Source organism: Triticum aestivum, chromosome 4B (assembly GCF_018294505.1).
Source record: "Triticum aestivum cultivar Chinese Spring chromosome 4B, IWGSC CS RefSeq v2.1, whole genome shotgun sequence".
Taxonomy (NCBI): domain Eukaryota; kingdom Viridiplantae; phylum Streptophyta; class Magnoliopsida; order Poales; family Poaceae; genus Triticum; species Triticum aestivum.
In genome coordinates this window covers 475,012,683-475,034,683 of record NC_057804.1, presented here as the reverse complement: position 1 = coordinate 475,034,683, position 22,001 = coordinate 475,012,683, and the positions used below count along the sequence as shown (strand labels likewise).

At 41.6% G+C, this 22,001-nt stretch overlaps 1 long non-coding RNA gene across 12 annotated transcripts; it reads left to right on the top strand.

Moving 5' to 3' along the window:
* The first annotated feature begins 24 nt into the window (after window positions 1–24).
* Window positions 25–7,990, top strand: LOC123092795 (uncharacterized). 12 transcript variants are annotated; one of them, XR_006444847.1, is made up of 14 exons: window positions 25–409; window positions 478–800; window positions 916–1,093; window positions 1,783–1,882; window positions 2,757–2,789; window positions 2,919–3,195; window positions 3,588–3,858; window positions 3,988–4,051; window positions 4,148–4,377; window positions 4,969–5,197; window positions 5,393–5,522; window positions 5,757–6,613; window positions 7,201–7,446; window positions 7,737–7,990. It is a non-coding gene; the product is annotated as an uncharacterized lncRNA (long non-coding RNA). The 12 variants fall into 12 exon arrangements; XR_006444854.1 differs by lacking the exon at window positions 4,969–5,197 and having other exon boundaries at window positions 26–409; window positions 5,757–6,165; window positions 6,427–6,613; window positions 7,252–7,446; XR_006444849.1 differs by lacking the exon at window positions 4,969–5,197 and having other exon boundaries at window positions 26–409; window positions 5,757–6,165; window positions 6,427–6,613.
* Window positions 7,991–22,001: the final 14,011 nt, after the last annotated feature.

Here is a 22,001-nt window from a genome sequence, read left to right as displayed (position 1 = left end):
TACGACAGTTAACCTACGAAAAATTAGCCAGATGTTTCCCGTGCGTTGCGAACGAGCGAGCGAAGCCTTTGCCCTCGAGCGACGCCACACCAGACTCTTCGCCCTCGCAGCCGCCGCCGATCCCCTCCCTCAAACGCCGCCGCCCGTCGTTGCCGCCCCCGCCACCTCCCGTCGCGGGCAGGCGGGAGGAGCCCTGCCCGGCCATGGCGACACCGACGGCGGCCTCCTCCTCCCCCTCACCTTCTCTCCCTCTCCCAAGGGAGGGAAGGGAATGGAAGGGATCTGATTGGAGCGGTGGATCTGCGCCCTTGCCGTCTCTTCTTTTCTTCACCGATTCCACGAGGAGATCGAAGTGGGAGGTAGACGAGCAGGAGCGCCGCGTCCGCGACAGCGATGAGCGACGACCCAGGTAACGCTATCTCCCTGCCCTCGACCCAACTCATCTTCTCCCCGTAGCCTGTACTCACGCGCCCCCAGGTTCTCCTCTCCCATGGCAGGGGTCGGCGAGTGGCAACAGATGCGGGACACCAACTGGTGGCGCAACGGACAGCGAGAGGCGGGACACCAACTGGGCGCGCCTCTCGCGGCCGACTTCCACGGCGGCGACGTCGTTTACCTTGGCGCCTGCTTCTTTTCCGACTCAGCGATCCCCGCGGGCACCGATGGACGGCGACGGGCAGCACGTGCGGCCGCGGAGCCGCGCGCTCCTGACCGACGACGAGGATGACGGGACGTACGCCGGCGACGTGTACAGCGGCAGCCTCGCCGCCACGGGCGGGTCTCGTGCTGGCTGGATCTTGGTGAGTTCCTTCCTTGTGCGACTTGGTTTGTTCATGGGTGTGAGATTGAGAGCAATTCTTCTCCCCTTCTTTCTGAATCTGCGGTTTCTAAACGATTGTTTGCGACCAAATGTAGGGGCGGTAGCAGTACTTGGTGCAGCGCCGCCGCGGCGACTACGGCAGCGTCGGGGTCGTCGTCGTCCTCATCCGCACAGGGAAGCTGGACTGGGAGGTTTGCTGCTTCCGGTCGGCAGACGATGGCTATGACGCTATGCCCAGCACGAGTGCTAACGCCATCACGGCCGGCACCACTGGTGAGAGCCTCCTTGGGCGCATGTCTCTAACTGCACTTTTGTTATACCAGAAATTTTAGTCTTGATCCATCACTGGGATTGTTCATCTCTATTTTGTGTGGATAGGTTACAAGAAATTTACCCTACAAAAATGTTGAAATAAATTTTAGTGTTGATTCAATTTGGTATGTTGCTAGATAGGCTAACTAGCTAGGAAGCTGCGAGCTAGATAGTTTAACTGAAATTGTTTGACTTTAAAGTGTTACAGATCAGCTGCCATCAGTCATGTAAATAAGTTGAAAGGAAATCATGCTACTCTGATAACTGGATTCCTCTTTAATTTCGTGGTATGATCTTTTAGTACGTAGCAGACTAAAACCGAGTCTGAAAGTAGTGTCAAATTTGGTGTAGACTCCACGTTCAGCAGTGGCCATGCAAGGTATTTTTTGTTGGGTGTGTCATTGTGTTTTTTGGAGCCATAATCCTACAGCTATTGGGTAAGATTTACAGTCCGTGTAGACGAGCCGTATGTCTTATTGTTAGTATCTCTACTCCTAATGTCTCATTTGGTAGTCTCCGTTCTACGGTTAATTTTTGTCCCACCTTCACTGGTTTATTTTCGTTCTCCATCCCACCTAACACATACACACGTCTGTGCTTGCTTGCTGATGTGTGTGTGTCGATGCGTCCCTCACGTGCTCTCCTGCCAGGCACAACAGCCGTTCGGTGTGCTCTCCGGGATGCTGCAGTCGAAGGGTCGAGCAGGAGCTATGGATGCCAGCAAACAAGCCTGTGCAGACGGCAATGCATGTGAGGGCTCGCATCCTCATCCACATCCCAATCTCTGACTATAATACTATAAATTAGATTATATGACATGCATTAGTTGCTTACCTTTGTAGCTGGCATGCACATACACCATCGTTTTCTGATAATTAACCATATTATTTTGAGTGATCGAGTTAAAAATTATATCATACTAAATACCATCAGACTGTATTCAGAATCATCTATTATGGTTGTGATTTTGTTATTATCCCGAAACAAAATATTGTACTGTAAATAAATCACAATTAGAGATTCTATTTTTGAGAGGTGCTATATGTTTTCTTTTCACAAACAGTGCTCTCACTGGTTAGTTTTTATACATTTTCTTTCCAGTCGTCGTAATAAATGAACCAGTTTTTCATATCAAATTGTGAGATGAAAATTTTGTTTCTTTGTGACCTATTTTACATCAAACACCGCATGGAGTTTGAAGCCGATTTCAAATAAGTGGTGAATATGTCTTATTTCTCATAAATACAATGAACAAGATATTATAGCCATTTGTTTTAGTGGAGAAGACCGTGTTGTACTATTTCCTTACTACTCCCCTTTTTAAATCTTTCCATATTTCCTTTGCAGCATAAGAACGTAATGGTATATTTCTTGCTCTGGAATTCTAACCACACAAATGTTTAGGTGCTTTTATATTCCTTTTACATTTATTCAAATAGTATCTGAAGTATATGCTAATCTTCCGCAAAACAGTATAGTTCTTTAAAGTAACAATTCATGAAACAAGTTGTCCTGTGGCAGCACACATGCACCTTTTTATGTACTATGCATTTGCCATGTGATTTCTTTTGTGATGCTTATTTGCTCGTTTTTATAGTTTTATTTTATTTACCTTCTCTTACAGCAATCAAATCGGATGGAGAACATCACACAACAGGTAAACATTCTTGTATACTGATATTGAAAAATTACATCTTTGTTTGATTCAGATAGTTTTTAGCAAGAGGATGGATATACTGTGATGTTATTTCTGATTAATAATTTTTTGGCAAAATTTTATGATAAGCCTTTCTCCAGGACATAAAGAAAATGGTGGCACTTTGGGTTTTGAAGACGCCGCCTCGCGTAGGACTACAAACATGGGACGCTCGGTCGAGTTTTTCTTAACTCGTCAGGATTCTCATGCTGCAAATTTAGTAACAGGGAAAATTTTTGGGTGTCCTGATGTGTATGCGGATTGATGAAAATTTGGCGAGGGAGATCATAAACCATCGCTCGCTGCAGCACATCAATTGTTGAATTCGTTTGAAGGAGCTGTCAATTGTTGAATTCGCTTGAAGGAGGTGTGTTTGCTCTCTGTTCCCTTGAGTCAATCACCATGATTTTACATCGAGACGATGTTTCTTCTTCAAAAGGGATGATGAACAACATGGGAACAAGGAGGAACTTTACCCGCCTGTTATAGACTAAGCACTAAAAGCATGCTTGCATTCACTTTAGCTTGTTCATTCTGTTATAGGGCAGTGCTTTCGTTATGCGTATGATGCTTTCAGTTTATTGAAAGATTTGTTCCAAGGATAAATTCTGATCTTTTGAAACTATGTTTTTTTAGTGATAACCTTTATAAGTTGGACTGTTTATGGGCGCTGGAAGTCTTGTAATAACCGTTGTTGTACATACGTTTATCGTCATAAGAGAGATAATATATTCTTTTGATCCTCACAAAATTTTGCAGATGGAGCTTGTTTGGCTGAATTTGCTACTGAGTTGCCACATTTTGAGGGCCTGCAATTGAAGAATACAACACTTGAGATAACAATTGAAGAATACTAGAGTAATAATAACTACTGCAAGAGTGATGTATTTTCTTTTTGTTGGAGATTTTCTGCATCTTTTATGGACGGTAACATTTGAGATAACAATTTGATGTGCTAACCATCAAGATCAACTTCGACATGTTTGGTCTCTAAAAGTTACTATTGACCATCATTGGTGCATCCTATAAGGTATAGTCAGTACTATGAGTAACTTACCAGACATTGACTGTAGAAGTTGCTATCCAACTCTTGTGAAATCTAACCATGTTATTCATTTACGATACCTATACGTATGTGGTACACAATCTGAAATAGTAGAAGGGGAAAATAAAGCATTAATGTGGAGTATGTTCCAATGGAAATCTTCAGGAACACCTTGAAGGTAAGCATCATATGATCCTTCACGTCCATTCAATCTATGTATGATAGGTGCAATCGTCTTTTCAAATTCTATGTTACTGAGTTCAGATGTATGCAGGTCTGAGTGCAATTTTTCTTTAGTTCTCTGTGAGCTTAAAAATGCAACTGGTGTGGCCCATGCAACTGAGATTAAAAACATGGAGAAGAATCATAAAAGATCTCGCTGAAAATGTCCTCGTTCCGCACTTCGTGTGGACAGGTAGCGCCCTTTACCTTCGAAGTCTCGAAAAATTGTCTGGGTGATGCGGGTGCCTCAATGCTTGATGCCATGTTCTGTAAGAGGCCAAGGTACTATATTTTGTCCCTGATGCATAACCTGCATTGATTTTTTGTAAACTGTCCTTTTAGAGGCAATGATGAAAATGATTTTTGTGCATGAAACAACAAACCAGTTCAGTCTTTTTTATGCAGAGATCAAATTGATTTTTGTGCATAAAATTCTTCTTTGTGATACAAGGTCTTCTAATTAGTTTCTGCGCTATGCTTGAGGTACCAGAAAAGCATATGGGCATCAATTCGACAGGGTTTTGCATTATGTTTCATGCATAGACATGTGCGCATAGACTCGATTCTTGTAGGTCCTGAATTACGTGCAACTTTATGTTATGGGTTATTTGAGTCAAGATCGATGATTTGAACTTGTTATCATTCCAAGCAGCTCAGCTCACTGAAATCTGAAATCGAAATATGAGCTCAATGAATATTGATTGCCTCTAAAAGAAATGCTTAGGTTTTGATTTTTTTTTCAGTTTTATTTAGGGTTGAGTAGTTCAAATTTATTTTTTCAGGAATTTTTGTAGGGACCGTGTGTGTGGCACTTAATATTTGTCTTTGTGTCTTGTTTGTGCACTTAATATTGGTCTAATTTTTGTTGCATAGGTTGTATTTGGGTGTCCACGCGCTACAGGGAATTACTGTGCGGAGTAGTAAGAATTGATTTAAACGTAGAGCCTAGACTCGCACTCCATGAGCATCCATGGCCGGCGAGACAGGACCCTCGACCCTCGGCCTCTGTTGAGAAGGATCGTTCCACTGTGTCCGATTTGTAGTACAGAGCAATCTCATTCCTCTGAAGTTCCTATTGGGCAAAATGGGCAAGATGTGTTTGGTCAGTGGTGCTTTGTTTTTTAGGCTATGGCTATGATAACTTGATGACACCCCTTTGTAGTACAGAGCAATCTCATGTATTTGTCCTCCATCTTCAGGAACATTTATTAGTGTACAATGGCCAAGCAATTGTTTAAAAAAATAAGAAACCTGGAGTTGAATTGCTAAAACATGGAATTATTCTGCTTATTTGTAGGTTAATGTGTGACTATCACGTTCCCCACCAAGTGAAATGTGCTATTTCACCACAAACATTGACGAAGTTAAGTTCAGTGAATGGCGAAAAATTTATCAAAGTTGCTGAGGTTCAGGGGTCTGAAATTAAGGTATTGATACTTTGGGGTTCTTATCTTTTCATTCCCATGTTACAATGCTATGAGTGTAATTTGGTCTTAGTATCTATCAACTTTTCCCAGCTCAAAAAACAATATATTTTTCGCCAGGACAGAGCTCAAAATACAAAGACTGACTTTTCCTTGTCTAAATTTTACTGATATTAGCGTGTGTGTATTAGCTCTGATGTGTGTTCTAAAAAAATATGTAATATTTTCATGTTGCAGCCATTTGTGGATAGTTTATCTAAATGCCCAAAACCCACTTAGAGCTCCAGAGAGGTCTTGTTTTCTTGTACTATGGATTTAAGGTGATTCTCAAGAGGAACAAGTCGCCATGGACCGATGAGATCGAGAGACGGCTCCGCGATTGCGTGGAGTGGCGGCTGAGAGGAGAGGCAACAACAACTCGTTGTTCGTGACGGCCCGAGCGTTTGCGAGAGGGGATGGAGCGGGGGTTGCATTGTCACGGCCAGTTGCCATAGTGGATGGAGTGGTGGCCGCACGGACGCGCTCCTGGAGGTGCCGGTATGCACCCTGATTTTGAGCCTGGGAGGTTCCTTGCTCTGCCCTATCCTCAAGGGTGTTCATCTACTTCGGTATCGTGCTCTGGAGTCAGGACGATGCACTAATGCAGGTTTGGTTCTTTACTTTTTCATTTATTTTGTTTGTATGCATATCCCTGAATTTTGTGAGCCGTGATTTAAATGTTGTCGTGTGTGCCATTGTGTCCTATATAATTATTCTATTGAAGCACCACTGCAACCCAGTTTGTTTATCAAATTGATGCAAGAAACAAACTAATACATAGAAAGTATAAATTTATTGCATTAATCTGTATATCCCTGCACCTAGAGATAGGTAGAGATGGATAAATTTTGTAGCTTTTTGTTCCCAGTTTTTCCTATTGAAATTATGGATTTGGAAGCTAATCATGGAGTGTTTCGATTGCCTGCTTACGGATTCGCAATGAGCACAAGTCTGCAACCTTGAAGGAAAACCCGTTGCAACTGATGACATAATATTACGTCGCAACAAGAATGTATAGAGCTGCAAAGCTCTGTGGATCCTTCTCTTCACAAAAGGTGAGGTTTAAAGTTCATGTTTGTGCTTATTGAAAAACAAAGAAAAAGACGAGTTGCTTGATATATTGACAGGTATATAGTGTAACAAAAACACGCTTATAGTTCTAACATGAATTTGATTGACTTGGGAGTTGTGACATGCAAGTATTTTATGGTTGATAATTCTGTACTACTTGTTATATTGTATAAAAATAGTCTCTGGTTTCATCTTCTTTGATGACATATTTTCTATCACAATTGGAATGCATTATGCACCTGTTCTTTTTACTATGGTTCCATATGTTTTTCAAATTTATATATTCTCTATGAATAGTAACATAGATGCATGTTCTTAATCTATTTTAGATTTTTGTTCACCCGAAAATGCAGCATAGATCTGCCATTGACATTTTTTTGAAGCACTGGGTGAACATTTGCCGAGATGCTGATAGGAAAAGCCTTTTTGTTTCCTCATAAAATGTTGCCCATCAGTTATTAAACTTAATGGATGCATGTTGTGGGCTTGATGACCATGTACACCTTTTTTAGTTAGAACTGTGTCTGCTATGGATCTATCTTGCTTAATACAAAGAACTCTGCATGCTTAGGAAACAAGAGGTAATGTAAACAATAGATTCTCTTGTGAAATTGCGATTCAGCCTTGGGGCGTGGATGGCAAGAAGCGGAGGCGTGTGCCTAGAGTAGCGGACCATGATGGATTGATGAGCTGATGTCACGTGACGTACTCACGTGGCGGCTGGTTAGGCTCTGGCGGCTGGAGCCATCATCGACCATGATGCCACGCCAGGAGCACAAGGGCTAAGACGAGGACATGTTGGTGCCGATGAAATAAGGTTTACTGGGTCGTCCTCTTCCAGCAACATATTACACAATCTATTTAAGCCGATTGATTCTCTTTGGTACAAATGTCCCTCATTTAGTTGATGAAACTCTACCTTCATAAAATTAATTGAGTTGGGAACCATAACATATATACATCTATGACTGGTATCTATTTGGCTATATTAAACTGACAATTTATTCTTCTTACCGGAAGGATATGTCGTGAAGATGATTAATTCTACAAACTATACTGCTAATTCATCGGAAATGACTACCAACTTGTTTAATTCCGCATGTGCAGGTGTTGCCGGTTGACGGGGGCCTAACCATGAGTCTAACTGAAAGTGAACGGGAGCGATGTGCAGAAAAAAATCTTAGCACATAGGCTGAATTTGTATAGTAATTTGAATTTATTAGGCAGTACCCCCTCCATTTGTATATCACTTCCGAATACAAGTTCAGGTTATTAGGCAGTACTATTGAATTTAAGGATTGATACTTGAAGATTTTAAGGTTACTAAATTTAATTTAATTTTTTGACAGCAGGTTACTAAATTTTGTACCAAGTCTACTGTTATGTATGGGAAGAACATGCGCTAAAATATTGATAATGCAAATGAAAGTGATCGTTTGATTATTAAATCATGCCACTAATAAGATAAGTTCTTGTCACTTATTTCTTCACAAATTTCCATTGTTCAGGTTCGGACTTGATTTGTTGAGCTATTTTAATTTATGTATGAGAGAAATGAAATACTTTATGAGTTGTATGTCGAAACTTTGATCAGTTCGTTGTGGAATAATGTCGGTGATTTGGATTCTTAACTAATTTATGATAGGCTTCCCTTTTGGGGGCTCTCATTTGGTTTTTATGTGCTTTTTTCTTACGAGATAGAAGATACTTAATGTTGGTATCCCAGAGTTTTACTTACTAGATATAAATAAAAACGAGACTTATTTATTGAGAATTTTATTGTAGTGTGTGTCAGTGCCCTCATACTTCTCACATGAAACCTTGAAGAAAAGCATAATGAATGATATAAAAATGTTGGTGGCGCGGAAAAAATATAAAGTCAAGGGTACAAAAGTATTAGGATCTCCATGCCGGTGGATGTAGTGGGTTGCACTGATTGCAGTTACTTCTTTGCCGTTATTTGTTGTTACTGCCATAGTTCATTTTTCGTGCTTATCATACCTCATGAATACACTTGAGTGAAATTGGGGATAGTATATATGCATTCTTCCAGAATTTCAAGAAGGATAGCAGAGAAATATTTCTTGGGGCTGTGACATAGTTGTGTGGTACTTCTACATCTGCAGCATTTACAGTTCATGTACTTACACCTTAATGCAAGCATTGGGATTAGTTACAGATTTCCTTTGATTTAAATTTCTAAATGTTAACAACAATGACAACTTGTGACATGCCTAAGTTTAATTTCCATTGAGAGAGAGTGGGCGATGGAATATGAGATGGAACGAAATTAAAATCCAACTGATCTGGCCATGGCTGGTTGTCACAGAATCCTTGTGATATGTTCTACTTTGACTTGGAATGTGCGGCTATGATAATGTAAGTGATGAGTTTTTTTCCCGAATCTTCTATGGGAGGTCAGTCAGAGGTGAGTTGTAGACCAAGAGCTGGTGGGTAGTAGGGCATGCACGCGCATGAAGAACAAATCTGAACCACGCCCCTGCTTCTATTGGTTTCTACATAGAGCGTGTAGCTTAGAACTTAGACCAGTTGGTCGCTGTCAAGGTCGCCAAGGTGGTCTTACAGCACTGCCGTGGGGATTTCTCGTGATTTTATGTAGGCAAGCCGCAAGCGGTGGTGGTGATTTGCTGGATGGTGTTGTTGCTTTGGGGAGAGACGATGGTCTTGGTGTGGGGATAGCCAACGACAATACATTGACTACAGACTCATCGCGGACTCGTAGTGAATCTGGATGCAGTGAGCCTGATTCATGGATCGATGGCAGGTCTTGACGTTGTTAGAGTTTGGATTGAATGGTTGTGGGGGGTGGTGTGCTTGGTTGGGTTCCCATTGAAGAATGTGGCCTCCCCGTGGATCTGGTCGTGGCCATCACAGAGGACATTGTCGCCCTTCCCCGAGGAGCAAGGATAGTGCAGGCGGCAGCAGGGGTTAGGGGTAGATGCGGGAAGGGATATCGGCGTCTGCTCGAGGTCATCGTGATGAAAGCCTTGATGACCCGTCTTTATCAATGGAGGTGGAAGAGCATGAAGTCGAGACTGGATAGGAGTTTGAGTTCTTGTTGGCCCCGGATGGTTCCCACTTTAGGCTTCGTTCGGTTTGCAGGGAGAGAGAACTAAGGAAAGAAAAACTTTGTAGGGATATGGCTGATGGCTACCGGATTGCCATGGAGTCTAGAAACACGGGAACCAAAAAAATTAGATTGTTCGTGTTGCAGGAAGATACGCCTATGAAGCAGTACATGACCACAATATTTTATGTCTTTTTGAGTGGAGTACAATGCATGCATGAAGTTTTTTATTGAACTGGTCACCGGCTCGCCTCAGGCTTTCGTCAAAACATAAGATCTGACTGGATTCTATCTTTCAAGCAAAACCAATACGAGAAGGCCTTGTTTCATTTGAAGTATTCTTCAGGCTTCCTGTGAACCGAATAGCACCAAGGCAAAAATTCCTACGGATGACAGTTCCTTTAAAAGTCCTACATATTTCCTGTGAGCCAAACGCACCCTTAGAGATGTATTTTTTCACGTGCCAGGTTGATTCTAAAATGGATAGGGGCTTTTCTGCAGAAGTGCATGCCGAACAAAAAGTATGACCTCCCTTTATTAGTAGGATAGATGTCATATTCTTTGTTATTGTTGGTTCGGTGAAATTTCTTAATACTTGATTGTTGTGCTGCTAATTAGAGCACCCAAGATTCACCTAAGATGAGAGGATGATAAATGAAAGATACTGATATAAATTTTGAAGAGCCCGTGTCAACGCACGGGTGTTCTACTAGTAAAATACAATATATCCATCTTCAATCATTAACCTACCGTACAAAGCAACCCAGAGAAACAATATTTGGGCCTGATTACATCCTAGAACAATATGGAAAACAATCACGTCCCAACCTTGTGGCACTAAATGGAAACAAACTCAAAAAAATCCTAACAACCCTACAAAAAACAATAATTAGTCTGATTTACTTACTAAAACAACAGACAAAAGGTATGGACAAGAATGACCAGTTATCATGGAGATATTTGGTTGCCAAAGAAAAAGGATAATCTCCTTAAATATCTTCATCATATTCAGGTGGTAATTTAAGTACATACTATTTGTTACTGGGTTGGTCATTCAAGGACACCCCTGGTGATGGTGTCCTGGATTGAGGGTGCACACCACGTCGGCCTGCCAGTCATGGGCCGGGCCGAGGACCCAACAGCAACCATAGAACATGCCACACATTTCCTGGCTCTCGGTGTACTCAAGATGGAATCCTCCGAAGACTTGTCGTACACTTCAAGGCATATTTGAATAATCGGCATATGTTATCACTGGTTGTAGGTGACCTACTTGTAACCCTAGCTACCCCCGGTGCCTATATAAGCCGAGGTGTTTAGTCTATAGAGGCACGTTCAAGGTTTTTAAAGGTTAGAACTCACTCATATGATCTCGAGGTAGATCATCATGTACTTTGTACCTCATGCACAATCAATACAATACAAGCAGGACGTAGGGTTTTACCTCTTTGAGAGGGCCAGAACATGGGTAAAACGGCATCCCTTTTACTTCATGTTAAACATCGAGCCGAGATCACCAGCTCGAGACCCCTTACCCGAGATCCGTCGGTTTATCATTAGCTTGAGCGATACTTTCTCCTTCCTCTTAACTCCATCCTCAGATAAACCTACTAGTTTAAACAATCCACAAATTTCGTCCATCTAGCAATTTCTCTAACATACCCGAAGGAATTTCATAATAAATATTTTTTAGTAGGTTTGGTAGGTTGAGGAGCAACTCTTATTGCTTCCGGTCAAGGTGAAGATACCCCGAACAAGCCCCACAAAGGATTATTTTCCATAGTGACAAGTGACAATAAATTTTAGCACATTATATAAATGTTTCCTTACCAAATTCCACCTATCAAAGGCGTTTCACTCCCCGGCAACGGCGCCAGAAAAGAGTCTTGATGGCCCACAAGTATAGGGGATTGATCATAGTCCTTTCGATAAGTAAGAGTGTCAAACCCATCAAGGGGCAGAAGGAAATGATAAGTGATTTTTAGCAAGGTATTCTCTACAAGCACTGAAAGTAACGGCAATAGATAGTTAGATAGCAAGGTAATTCGTAGCAAGTAACAAGTAGGAATAGTAACAACAGTTTGTGCAGCAAGGTGGCCCAATCCTTTTCATAGCAAAGGACAAGCTGAATCATTTTTTTATAACAAGCAAAATGTTCTCGAGGACACATGGGAATTATCGTCTAGTCACTTTCATCATGTTTATTTGATTCACGTTCGCTACTTTAATAATTTGATATGTGGGTGGCACGGTGCTTGGGTGCTGTTCTTACTTGAACAAGCGTATCACCTATCATTACCCCATCTCGCAAGCATCCGCAACTATGAAAGAAGAATTAAGATAAATCTAACCATAGCTTGAAACATATGGATCCAGAGCAGCCCCTTATAGAATAACGCATAAACTAGGGTTTAAACTTCTGTCACTCTAGCAACCCATAATCTACTTATTACTCCATAATGCCTTCCCTTAGACCCAAGTATGGTGAAGTGATGGCACTACTAAAGAAAGTAAGAACATACATATCATCAAAATATCAAACGAATACCAAATTCACATGATTACTTATAATTGGACTTCTCCCATGTTCTCAAGAACAAAAGTAACTAATCACAAATCACATTCATGTTCAAGAGCAGAGGGGTATTGAATATCATTAAGGATCTGAACATATAATCTTCCACCAAATAAACCAACTAGCATCAACTACAAGATGTAATTAACACTACTAGGAACCCACGGGTACCAACCTAAGATTTTGGGACAAAGATTGAATACAAGAGATGAACTAGGGTTTGAGATGAGATGGTGTTGGTGAAGATGTTGATGAAGATTGGTCCTCCATGATGAGAGAATCATTGGTGATGTCGATGGCTTCGATTTCCCCCTCCCGGAGGGAAGTTTCCCCAGCGAAATTGCTCCGCCGGAGAGCAAACATGCTCCTGCCCAGGTTTCTCCTCGAGATGGCGGCGCTTCTTCCCGAAAGTCTTCTCTTCATTTTTTTTTCTAGGGCAAATAGCCTCATATAGCAGAAGATGAGCACGGGAGGCCTGCTAGGGGGGCCACAAGCTCACAGGGCGCGCCCCTGATGAAGGAAATATGCCCTAGAGGCAATAATAAAATTATTATTTATTTCCTTATTTCGTGATAAATGTTTATTATTCGTGCTAGAATTGTATTAACCGGGAACTTAGTACATGTGTGAATACATAGACAAACATAATGTCACTAGTATGCCTCTACTTGACTAGCTTGTTAATCAAAGATGGTTAAGTTTCCTAACCATAGACATGAGTTGTTATTTGATTAACGGGATCACATCATTAGGAGAATGATGTGATTAACTTGACCCATTCCGATAGCTTAGCACTTGATCGTTTAGTATGTTGCTATTGCTTTCTTAATGACTTGTACATGTTCCTATGACTATGAGATTATGCAACTCCCGTTTACCGGAGGAACACTTTGTGTGCTACCAAACGTCACAACGTAACTGGGTGATTATAAAGGTGCTCTACAGGTGTCTCCGAAGGTACTTGTTGGGCTTGTGTATTTCGAGATTAGGATTTGTCACTCCAATTGTCGGAGAGGTATCTCTGGGCCCTCTCGGTAATGCACATCACTATAAGCCTTGCAAGCAGTGTGACTAATGAGTTAGTTGCGAGATGATGTATTACGGAACGAGTAAAGAGACTTGCCGGTAACGAGATTGAGCTAGGTATTGAGATACCAACGATCAAATCTCGGGCAAGTAACATACCGATGACAAAGGGAACAACGTCTGTTGTTATGCGGTTTGACCGATAAAGATCTTCGTAGAATATGTAGGAGCCAATATGAGCATCCAGGTTCCGCTATTGGTTATTGACCGGAGATGTGTCTCGGTCATGTCTACATAGTTCTCGAACCCGTAGGGTCCGCACGCGGCTTAACTTTCAATGACGATTTATATTATGAGTTATGTGTTTTGATGTACCGAAGGTAGTTTGGAGTCTCGAATGAGATCAGGGACATGACAAGGAGTCTCGAAATGGTCGAGACGTAAAGATCGATACATTGGACGACTATATTCGGACTTCGGAAAGGTTCCGACTGATTCGGGTATTTTTTGGAGTACCGAAGAGTTACGAGAATTCGCTGGGGAGTATATGGGACTTATTGGGCCATACGGAAATAGAGGAGAGAGGCCAAAAAGAAGGAGGCGTGCGCCCCCCCTCTTGTCGGAATTGGACAAGGGGTGCAGCCCCCTTTTCCTTCTTCCTCTCCCCCTCTTTCCTTCTCTCCTACTCCAACAAGGGAAGGAGGAGTCCTACTCCCGGTGGGAGTAGGACTCCCCCCTTGGCGTGCCCTCCTCCTAGGCCGGCCGCCTTAGCCCCTTGCTCCTTTATATACGGGGGCGGGGGGCACCCCATAGACACAACAATTGACCATTGATCTCTTAGCCGTGTGCGGTGCCCCCCTCCACCATAGTCCTCCTCGATAATATCATAGTGGTGCTTAGGCAAAGCCCTGCGTCGGTAGAACATCATCATCGTCACCATGCCGTCGTGCTGACGGAACTCTCCCTCAACACTCGGCTGGATCGGAGTTCGAGGGACGTCATCGAGCTGAATGTGTGCAAGAACTCAGAGGTGTCGTGCGTTCGGTACTTGATCGGTCGGATCGTGAAGACGTATGACTACATCAACCGCATTGTGCTAACACTTCCGCTTACGGTCTATGAGGGTATGTGGACATACTCTCCCCTCTCATTGCTATGCATCACCATGATCTTGCGTGTGCGTAGGATTTTTTTTGAAATTACTACATTTCCCAACAGTGGTATCCGAGCCTGGTTTTATGCGTAGATGTTATATGCACGAGTAGAACACAAGTGAGTTGTGGGCGATACAAGTCATACTGCTTACCAGCATGTCATACTTTGGTTCGGCGGTATTGTTGGATGAAGCGGCCCGGACCGACATTACGCGTACGCTTACGCGAGACTGGTTCTACCGACATGCTTTGCACACAGGTGGCTGGCGGGTGTTAGTTTCTCCAATTTAGTTGAAACGAGTGTGGCTACACCCGGTCCTTGAGAAGGTTAAAACATCACTAACTTGACAAACTATCGTTGTGGTTTTGATGCGTAGGTAAGAACTGTTCTTGCTCAGCCCATAGCAGCCACGTAAAACGTGCAACAACAAAGTAGAGGACGTCTAACTTGTTTTTGCAGGGCATGTTGTGATGTGATATGGTCAAGGCATGATGCTATATTTTATTGTATGAGATGATCATGTTTTGTAACCGAGCTATCGGCAACTGGCAGGAGCCATATGGTTGTCGCTTTATTGTATGCAATGCAATCGCCCTGTAATTGCTTTACTTTATCACTAAGCGATAGCGATAGTCGTAGAAGTAATAGGTGGCGAGACGACAATGATGCTACGATGTTGATCAAGGTGTCGCACCGGTGACGGTGGTTATCATGACGGTGCTTTGGAGATGGTGATCACAAGCACAAAGATGATGATGTCCATATCATATCACTTATATTGATTGCATGTGATGTTTATCCTTTATGCATATTATTTTTCTTTGATTAACGACGTCATTATAAGATGATCTCTCACTAAATTTCAAGATAAAAGTGTTCTCCCTGAGTATGCACCGTTGCCAAAGTTCATCGTGCCCAGACACCACATGATGATCGGGTGTGATAAGCTCTACGTCCATCTACAACAGGTGCAAGCCAGTTTTTGCACATGTAGAATACTCAGGCTAAACTTGACGAGCCTAGCATATGCAGATATGGCCTCGAAACACTAAGACCGAAAGGTCGAGCATGAATCATATAGTAGATATGATCAACATAGTGATGTTCACCATTGAAAACTACTCCATTTCACGTGATGATCGGTTATGGTTTAGTTGATTTGGATCACGTGATCACTTAGATGATTAGAGGGATGTCTATCTAAGTGGGAGTTCTTAAGTAATATGATTAATTGAACTTTAATTTATCATGAACTTAGTCCTGGTAGTATTTTGCAAATAATGTTGTAGATTAATAGCTCGCGTTGTTGCTTCCCTATGTTTTAAATGTGTTCCTAGAGAAAACTATGTTGAAAGATGTTAGAGCAATGATGCGGACTTGATCCGTGATTTGAGGTTTATTCTCATTGCTACACAGAAGAATTATGTCCTTGATGCACCGCTAGGCGACAAACTTATTGCAGAAGCAGATGTAGACGTTATGAACGTTTGGCTAGCTCAATATGATGACTACTTGATAGTTTTGTGCACCATGCTTTATGGCTTAGAACCGGGACTACGAAAACATTTTTGAAACGTCACGAAACATGTGAGATGTTCCATGAGATGAAATTGGTATTTCAGACTCATGCCCGTGTCAAGAGGTATGAAACCTCTGACAAATACTTTGCCTAAAAGATGGAGGAGAATTGCTCAACTAGTGAGCAAGTGCTTGGATTGTCTGAGTACTACAATCACTTGAATCAAGTGGGAGTTAATCTTCCAGATAAGATAGTGATTGACAGAGTTCTCTAGTCACCATCACCAAGTTAGTATAACTTCATGATGAACTATAGTATGCAAGGGATGACAAAAACGATTCCCGAGCTCTTCGTGATGCTGAAATCAATGAAGGTAGAAATCAAGAAAAAGCATCAAGTGTTGATGATTAAACAAGATCACTAGTTTCAAGAAAAGGGCAAAGGAAAAGAAAGGGAACTTCAAGTAGAATGGCAAGCAAGTTGTCACTCCCATGAAGAAGCCCAAAGCTGGACCGAAGCCTGAAACTAAGTGCTTCTATTGCAAAGGAAATGGTCACTGGAAGCGGAAATGCCCTGAATATTTGGTGGATAAGAAGGATGGCAAGGTGAATAAGGGTATATTTGATATACAGGTTATTGATGTGTACCTTACTAGTGTTTATAGTAGCCCCTGAGTATTTGATACTTGTTCGGTTGCTAAATATTAGTAACTCGAAACAGGAGTTACAGAATAAATAGATACTAGTTGAGGATGAAGTGACGATGTGTGTTGGAAGTAGTTCCAAGATTGATATCATCATCATCACACTCTCCCTACACTTTCAAGATTAGTGTAGAACCTAAATAAATATTATTTGGAGTTTGTGTTGAGCATGAATATGATTTGATCATGTTTATTGCAATACGATTATTCATTTAAAGTCAGAGAATAATTGTTGTTCTATTTACATGAATAAAACCTTCAGTGGTCATACACCGAATGAAAATAGTTTGTTGGATCTCGATCATAGTGATACACATATTCATAATATTGATGCCAAATGATGCAAAGTTAATAATGATAGTGCAACTTATTTGTGGCATTGCTGTTTGGGTCATATCGGTGTAAAGCGCATGAAGAAACTCCATAAAGATGGATTTTTGGAATCACTTGGTTATGAATCATTTGATGCTTGCGAACCGTGCCTTTTGGGCAAGATGACTAAAACTCCGTTCTCCAGAACAATGGAACGAGCTACTGACTTGTTGGAAATAATATATACTGATGTATGCATACCAATGAGTATTAAGGCTCGTGGCGGGTATCGTTATTTTCTCACCTTCACAGATGATTTGAGCAGATATGGGTATATCTACGTAATGAAGCACAAGTCTGAAACATTTGAAAAGTTCAAAGAATTTCAGAGTGAAGTGGAGAATCATCGTAACAAGAAAATAAAATTTCTACTATCTGATCGTAGAGGAGAATATTTGAGTTACGAGTTTGGCCTTCATTTAAAACAATGTGGAATAGTTTCACAGCTCATGCCACATGGAACACCACAGTGTAATGGTGTGTCCGAACGTCGTAACCGCACTTTATTGGATAAAGTGCGATCTATGATGTATCTTACCGATTTACCACTATCGTTTTGGGGTTATGCATTAGAGACAGTTGCATTCACCTTAAATGGGGCACAATCAAACTCCGTTGAGATGACGCCTTATGAACTGTGGTTTGGCAAGAAACCAAAGTTGTCGTTTCTTAAAGTTGGGGCTGCGATGCTTATGTGAAAAACTTTCAAGCTGATAAGCTCAAACCCAAATCGGAGAAGTGCGTCTTCATAGAATACCCAAAGGTAACTATTGGGTACACCTTCTATCACAGATCCGAAGGCAAGTTATACATTGCTAAGATGGATCCTTTCTAGAGAAGGAGTTTCTCTCAAAAGAAGTGAGTGGGAGGAAAGTAGAGCTTGATAAGGTAATTGTACCTTCTCCCAAATTGGAAAGTAGTTAATCACAGAAATCAGTTCCAGTGATTCCTACACCAATTAGCGAGGAAGCTAATGATGATGATCATGAAACTTCAGATCAAGTTACTACAGAACCTCGTAGGTCTTCCAGAGTATGGTCCGCACCAAAGTGGTACGGTAATTCTATTCAAGAAGTCATGTTACTAGACCATGATGAACCTACAAACTATGAGGAAGCGATGATGAGCCCAGATTCCACGAAATGGCTTGAGGCCATAAAATCTGAGATAGGATCCATGTATGAGAACAAAGTATCGACTTTGGTTGACTTGCTCGATGATCAGCAAGCCATGTTAAATAAATGGATCTTCAAGAGGAAGACGGACACTGATAGTAGTGTTATTATCTACTAAGTTCGACTTGTTGCGAAAGGTTTTCTACAAGTTCAAGGTGTTGAATACGATGAGATTTTCTCACCTCGTAACGATGCTTAAGTCTGTCAGAATCATGTTAGCAATTGCCACATTTTTGAAATCTGGCAAATGGATGACAAAACTGCATTCCTTAAATGGATATTTCTTAAAGAAGTGTTGTATATGATACAACCAGAAGGTTTTGTAAATCCTAAAGGTGCTAACAAAATGTGCAAGCTCCAGCGATCCATCAATGGACTGGTGCAAGCATCTCGGAGTTGGAATATACGCTTTGATGAGTTGATCAAAGCATATGGTTTTATACAGACTTTTGCAGAAGCCTGTATTTGCAAGAAAGTGAGTGGGAGCTCTGTAGCATTTCTAATACTATATGTAGATGACATATTGTTAATTGGAAATGACATAGAAATTCTGGATAGCATAAAAGGATACTTGAATAAGAGTTTTTCAAAGAAAGACCTCGGTGAAGCTGCTTACATATTGAGCATCAAGATCTATATAGATAGATCAAGACACTTGATAAGTTTTTTCAATGAGTACATACCTTGACAAGATTTTGAAGTAGTTCAAAATAGAACAGTCAAAGAAAGAGTTCTTGCCTGTGTTACAAGGTGTGAAGTTGAGTAAGACTCAAAACCCGACCATGGCAGAAAATAGAAAAATAATGAAAAGTAATTCCCTATGCCTCAGTCATAGGTTCTATAAAGTATGCTATGCTGTGTACCAGGCCTATTGTATAACTTGCTCTGAGTTGGGCAAGGGAGTACAATTTTGATCTAGGAGTAGATTACTGGACAGCGGTCAAGAATATCCTTAGTAAGGACTAAGGAAATATTTCTCGATTATGGAGGTGATAAAAGAGCCCGTCGTAAAGATTTACATTGGTACAAGCTTTTACACCAATCCAGATGACTCTAAGTCTCAATCTGGATACATGTTGAAAGTGCGAGCAATTAGCTAGAGTAGCTCCGTACAGAGCATTGTAGACATAGAATATTTGCAAAATACATACGACTCTGAATGTGACAGACCCGTTGACTAAACTTCTCTCACGAGCAAAACATGATCATACCTTAGTACTCTTTGGGTGTTAACCACATAGCGATGTGAACTAGATTATTGACTCTAGTAAACCCTTTGGGTGTTGATCACATGACGATGTGAACTATGGGTATAAATCACATACAGATGTGAATATTGGTGTTAAATCACATGGCGATGTGAACTAGATTATTGACTCTAGTGCAAGTGGGAGACTGAAGGAAATATTGCCCTAGAGGCAATAATAAAGTTATTATTTATTTCCTTATTTCATGATAAATGTTAATTATTCATGCTACAATTGTATTAAACGGAAACTTAGTACATGTGTGAATACATGAACAAACATAATGTCACTAGTATGCCTCTACTTGACTAGCTTGTTAATCAAAGATGGTTAAGTTTCCTAACCATAGACATGAGTTGTTATTTGATTAACCGGATCACATCATTAGGAGAATTATGTGATTGACTTGACCCATTCCGATAGCTTAGCACTTGATCGTTTAGTATGTTGCTATTGCTTTCTTAATGACTTGTACATGTTCCTACGACTATGAGATTATGCAACTCCCGTTTACCAGAGGAACACTTTGTGTGCTACCAAACGTCACAACGTAACTGGGTGATTATAAAGGTGCTCTACAGGTGTCTTCGAAGGTACTTGTTGGGTTGGCGTATTTCGAGATTAGGATTTGTCACTCGATTGTCGGAGAGGTATCTCTGGGCCCTCTCGGTAATGCACACCACTATAAGCCTTGCAAGCAGTGTGACTAATGAGTTAGTTGCGAGATGATGTATTATAGAACGACTAAAGAGACTTGCTGGTAACTAGATTGAGCTAGGTATTGAGATACCAACGATCAAATCTCGGGCAAGTAAAATACCGATGACAAAGGGAACACCGTATGTTGTTATGCAGTTTGACCGATAAAGATATTCGTAGAATATGTAGGAGCCAATATGAGCATCCAGGTTCCGCTATTGGTTATTGATCGGAGATGTGTCTCGTTCATGTCTACATAGTTCTCGAACCCGTAGGGTCCGCACGCTTAACGTTCGATGACGATTTATATTATGAGTTATGTGTTTTGATGTACCGAAGGTAATTCGGAGTCCCGGATGAGATCGGGGACATGACGAGGAGTCTCGAAATGGTCGAGACATAAAGATTGATATATTGGACGACTATATTCGGACTTCGGAAAGGTTCCGAGTGATTCGGGTATTTTTCAGAGTACCAGAGAGTTACGGGAATTCGCCGGGGAATATATGGGACTTATTGGGCCATACGGGAATAGAGGAGAGAGGCCAAAAGGAAGGAGGCGTGCGCCCCCCTCTGGTCGGAATTGGACAAGGGGTGCAGCCCCCTTTTCCTTCTTCCTCTCCCCCTCTTTCCTTCTCTCCTACTCCAACAAGGGGAGGAGGAGTCCTACTCCTGGTGGGAGTAGGACTCCCCCCTTGGCACGCCCTCCTCCTAGGCCGGCCTCCTCCGCCCCTTGCTCCTTTATATACGGGGGCAGGGGGCACCCCATAGACACAACAATTGATCATTGATCTCTTAGCCGTGTGCGGTGCCCCCCTCCACCATAGTCCTCCTCGATAATATCATAGCGGTGCTTAGGCGAAGCCCTGCGTTGGTAGAACATCGTCATCGTCACCACGCCGTTGTGCTAACGGAACTCTCCCTCGACACTCGGCTGGATCGGAGTTCGAGGGACGTCATCGAGCTGAACGTGTGCAAGAACTCGGAGGTGCCGTGCGTTCGGTACTTGATCGGTCGGATCGTGAAGACGTACGACTACATCAACCGCGTTGTGCTAACGCTTCCGCTTACGGTCTATGAGGGTACGTGGACATACTCTCCCCTCTCGTTGCTATGCATCACCATGATCTTGTGTGTGCGTAGGAATTTTTTTGAAATTACTATGTTCCCCAACACCTGAGCTTGTCACTACCTGGTGGCCCTCCGCCTGATATTTCTTTCGCCAATATTTTTTATACATTCCAAAAAAATTCTCTGTTAAATTTTAGGTTATTTGGAGTTATGCATAATAGATATCTCTATTATAGCCTTTTCCGGTCCAGAATTCCAGTTGTCGGCAATCTCCCTCTTCATGTGAAACTTGCAAAATAAGAGAGAAAAGGCATAAGAATAGTATCATAAAGTGAACTAATGACCGAAAACATATAATAAATAATATTAGGAAACAAGATGCAAAATAGACGTATCAACTCCCCCAAGCTTAGACGTCACTTGTCCTCAAGCGAAAGCCGAAATCGATAATCATGACCACATGTTTAGAGAGAGTTGTCGATATAAAACGAAATACAGACATGAGTGCATCATGGTCATTATCATAGCAGCAATATATCATCATAAAACTTCTCATGAATAAGTGACAATTCGTACACAAGATAAAGTATGAATCATAAACTTCATTGAAAACTAAAAAACTATGTTGTCAGTCATTGAAACAAATGCAATTTATCATATTATCGGAAATATTCTATGTAAAATCTTTGTTTAGCAAGTTCACATGCTCAACTATCATTTAGTCTTCTAAAATTGCTGACAC